The following is a 5077-nucleotide window of genomic DNA, read 5'->3' on the forward strand; positions in this document are numbered from 1 at the left end:
ACTTCTCCTTAATTTGTGTCTAGTTCATGGAGTTATTGTGTATTTTACTGAGTATGGTGACAGGTATAAGTGTGCTGACATGGATGACAACCTGTTCCCATAGTTATAGGATTGCCTATACATTCTACATCCTAGTGGAAGCCCAGGACTTTTACAGGAGAGGAAAACATATTCAACAACTGGCTTCTGACAACCGACTGAATCTTTTGTCAGTGCTGGGATTTGAACTCAGGCCTGGGTAGCTCTCTTGGACTTTGGGGGAAGGGAAATCTCACCATCTTTGAAGACAAGAATGTCAGGCCTGGTCCAGGGCCTGATTTGAAGCCCCAGCACTGGACAAAATAAAAAGCCTGCTTTTTGTAAACATAGGATCTCTCTTTACCTACAAGTGTGGTATGCATCTTGCATTCAGTGTAGTTTTTCTTTTTATTTTGTGTCTTATTCATGGATGTATTGTGTATTTTATTGAGTATGGTGATAGATATAACTATGCTGACATGGATAACAACCCATTCAAATGGTTATAGAGTTGTCTATATAGAATTCTCCATCCTCGCTGAGACCCAGCAATTTCATTAGACAGGAAAACAGGTGGATCGATTGGCTTCTCAAATCAAGGTGAATCTTTTTGCAGTGTTGTGATTTGAACTCAAGGCCTAGCAGGCCCAATTGGTGAATGGGTCATGGTGAACACACTAGCCTGTGAGGCAATAAGAGGTAGGCCGTTCCCAGGAACTGAGATGAAGCCCTGGTATGGGCCAATATAGTCATAAATTCATCATTTAAACAGAGGATCTATATTTCCGTACATGTATGTCCAGCATCTTGAATTCGGTGTAGTCAGTCTTTTATTTTGTGTCTTATTCATTGATGTATTATGTATTTTCTTGAGTATAGGATGACAGATATAACTGTGGTGACCTGGATGACAACCTATTCCCATGAGTATAGAGTTGCCTATGCATTCTCCATCCTAGCTGAGACCCAGGACTTGCACACCACAGGAAAACTGGTTTCTCACATGCGGGTGAATTTTGGCAGTGCTTGCAGGCAAAACTGTCCAATGGGTCCATGTGATCACTCCAGACTCTGAACCACTAAGGAGCTGGTCGGTTCCCAGGAACAGAGATCGAGCACCAGGGGGGCCACAATTGTCCTGAATGCATCATTTAATCATGGGATGTATATTCAAATCTGTGTGTGGACTGCATTTTGCATTTAGTGTAATTATTCTATTTTGTATGTTATTCATGGATGTATTCTGTATTTTCTTCAGTATATGACAGGTGTAACTGGGTTCACTTGATAACAACCTATTCCCATGGTCACAGGTTGGCCCATGCATTCTTCATCCTAGCTGAGACCCAGGACTTGCACAGGAAAGGAACACAGGTGCAACAATTGGCTTCTGACATGAAGATGAATCTTTTGGCACTGCTGGGATCTGAACTCGGGGACCAGCAGACCCAATTGACGAATGGGTCCATGTGAGCACACCAGCCTGTGAGCCACTAAGGAGTAAGGCCGTTCCCAGGACCTGAGATGGACCCCCAGGTGAAGGTGTGGGGAGAGGGCACACAGCAGTCATCCATTCATAAGTTGAAGGTAGTATGCAAATAAGTACACATTTTATAGAATAGGAGAGACGATAACCTGTGATGGAATCAAATCTATCATATGTCTACTGATTCTTGGATCTTTCCAGATGCCTTCATTTCATGACTGTAATGATTATTGTCACGCTTAATTAACACTGCTTTACAAATAAGCGATACCCCATGAGTCTTGCCTATCATTTCATAGTCACATCATGCATGAACTACTTATTCATATACTTTTCCTGGTCCAGAAACCAGTATCTCAGGTTTTCCCGCCATTGCTCTCTCATGGGTTGGGCTGAATTCAAGCCTCAGGCATGAAAAACATACTCTTATATACATTTTAAAGATAGGATTTATACTTCCATACATATATTCAGTAGATAACGTGTTTGGTGTGGTAGGATTTGTACCTCCATACAGATGTTCAGTCCATATCATGTTTAGTGAGGTTATTTATTTTATTTCTTTTTTTATTCATTTATTTACGATTTATTTCATTGACTTATGACACCTATGCCATTTATTACATTGTTTCCATCATATCACATACCATCTAGATTTGCAGATGTGTTCTCCATCATACCTGACACCCTGGACTCTCCCAGAAAAGGAAAACATATGTCACACTCGGCTTCTTACTCAAAGATTAAATTTTTGACAGTGCTGGTATCTGAACTCATGGCCTAGTAGGCCCAATTCATGATTGGATGAGTGTGAGCACAGAAGCCTCTAGCCAATGAAGCTGTCACATGGTTCCCAGGCACTGAGACCAACCCCAAGTTTGGCCAAAACAGCAATACATGTATAGGCAGAGGGTGGTATACAAATAAATATTGTTAAAGAGTTCCAGAGCTGTCTATCTATGACTGAATGACATCTACTACGTTCCTACAAACTCTTAGGTATTTATTATATCGCCATTGAAACAATATTATTTTTTTCATGCTTAATAAACTATTAATTAAGGTCAATCAGCATCCTAGGATTATTGCATCCAATTTTAGACTAGACAAATGCATGGACTACTCTTTCAATCTGTATTCTTATGCATAGGAATGAGACTCTTGTGATCTCCTGCAATTGGTAAGTGTAAGGATTAGGATTTGAACCCAAGGACTATGTGGACATGTTGGCTTTTGGCTTCCCTGCTAGCCTGCTAGCCATCAGCAATGGCAGACCAGGACCACTTTGAAATCATGTCATTCAGACACAGGAAGGTCACCATGCAAAGAAAAACTGGTAAAACACTGAGCCCTCTACAGCTCCCCACTTTTTGTGCTGTTCTGCTTTTTTTTCCTTCCTGCAGGTCCTCTGGGCCTAGGGTCCCAGGATCAGCTTTGGGTCCCGAGGCTGCACCCCATCCTATGGAGAATGAAGCTGAGTCAGAGTTGCCATTACCTGAGTTCAAGCCCCGTTGTTGGCAAAATTAATTAACTAATTAATTCAATGATTAACTAAATAACTAACTAAATTGAAATAATAAAGCTCCTTGGTTTGGGATTTCTGCCAGTTTTATTTCGTACCCTGTGTTTTGAACTCAGAGTATTGATGAATCGGTAGCACTGTGATGGAGGGCACAGAGTTGCCATTACTTGATTTCAAACCCCATGCCAAGCCAAAAATAAATAATTAAGTCACTGACCTCAGCAGGGAAGTTAGTAGTAAAGATGGGAAGGAAGGGATGGTAGGGGGAAAACAAAAGAGGAGGCAACAATGCTCAATAGGAAATGTACTCATTACTTTGCTCATGTAACTGTGACCCCTCTGTACAACCTTTTTAAAATAAAAAATGTACAAAACATTATATAGTGCTCAAGAAGCACTTTGGGGGGAAGGGATGGATGTCTGAATAGCTGTACAAAATTCTACACTGATTTTTTTCAGTGTTCAGAATGGAATTGAATAAACATAACTTTTCTGTTATAAATATTAAGTCACTATCTTGGAACTGGGGCCAATATTTATGCCATTGCTGGGATTCGAGCTCACTGTCCAAGTAACCCTTTTGCACCTTGGGTAAAAGCTAACCTCTTTCTCCTTGAGGAAATGATTTTCAAGCTAGAGTTCCCAGGGCCTGAATTAAGGCCCTGCAATAGAAAAAAAAATTTGTATACATATGTAATATAAGATATATAGGTACACGCGAAAATGGCAATACTTCCCAAGGCTATCTACAAATTCAACACGATACCTATCAAAATTCCAAACTCAAAATTCAAGGAAATAGAAGAGGCAATCCAAAAATTCATATGGAACAATAAAAGACCCCGAATAGCAAAAACGCTCCTCAACGGGAAGAACACTGCTGGAGGAATATCAATATCAAATTTTAAACTCTACTATAAAGCCATAGTAATCAAAACAGCTTGGTATTGGCCTAAGAACAGACCTCAGGACCAATGGAATAGAATTGAAAACCCAGAAATGAACCTACAGACCTATAGTCATCTAATCTTCGACAAGGGAGCTAAAACAATAGATTGGAACAAAGACAGCCTCTTCAGTAAATGGTGCTGGTAAACTTGGTTAACTACTTGTAGAAAACTAAAGTTAGATCCTTATATATCATTCTGCACCAGAATCAACTCCAAATGGATCAAAGACCTCAAAGTCAAAGAAGACACTCTGAAAACATTACAGGATGGAATAGGAGAAACCCTAGGTCTCCTTGGCACAGGCCGAAATTTTCTGAATAGAGACCCGGAAACACTACAAATCAAAGAAAGGTTGGACAAATGGGATTGCATGAAGTTGCAGAGCTTCTGCATGGCAAAGGAAAAGCAAGCAAGATCAATAGAAAGCCCATGGATTGGGAGAAGATCTTCACTAGCCATATAACGGACAAGGGTCTCATATCTAAAATATACTTGGAACACAAAAAATTAAATCCCCCAACAACAAATCCTCAAAGAAACAACTGCCCAATAAATAAGTGGGCTAAAGACTTAAAGAGAAACTTCTCTGAAGAAGAAATAAGGATGGCCAATAGATCCATGAAGAAATGCTCAACCTCCCTAGCAATAAAAGAAATGCAAATCAAAACAACATTGAGATACCACCTCCCTCCAGTTAGAATGGCAAAAATCAAGAACTCTAACAACAACAGATGCTGGAGGGGATGTGGACAGAAGGGAACATTACTTCATTGTTGGTGGGAATGTAAACTTGTTCAACCACTTTGGAAAGCAGTATGGAGGTTCCTCAAAAGACTTCACATAGAGCTCCCCTATGACACGGCAATCCCACTTTGGGCATTTACCCAAATGTTTACAAACAAGACCACACTAAAGCTACCAGCACAACTATGTTTATTGCAGCATTATTTACCATAGCTAAGATATGGAACCAACCCAGATGCCCATCAGTAGATGAATGGATGAAGAAAATGTGGTATATATACACAATGGAATTCTATGCCTCCATCAGAAAGAATGACATTGCCCCATTTGTTAGGAAATGGAAAAACTTGGAAAAAA

The sequence above is a fragment of the Dipodomys spectabilis genome, unplaced genomic scaffold (genome assembly GCF_019054845.1).
Source record: "Dipodomys spectabilis isolate Male_0828 unplaced genomic scaffold, ASM1905484v1 ptg000279l, whole genome shotgun sequence".
Classification (NCBI taxonomy): domain Eukaryota; kingdom Metazoa; phylum Chordata; class Mammalia; order Rodentia; family Heteromyidae; genus Dipodomys; species Dipodomys spectabilis.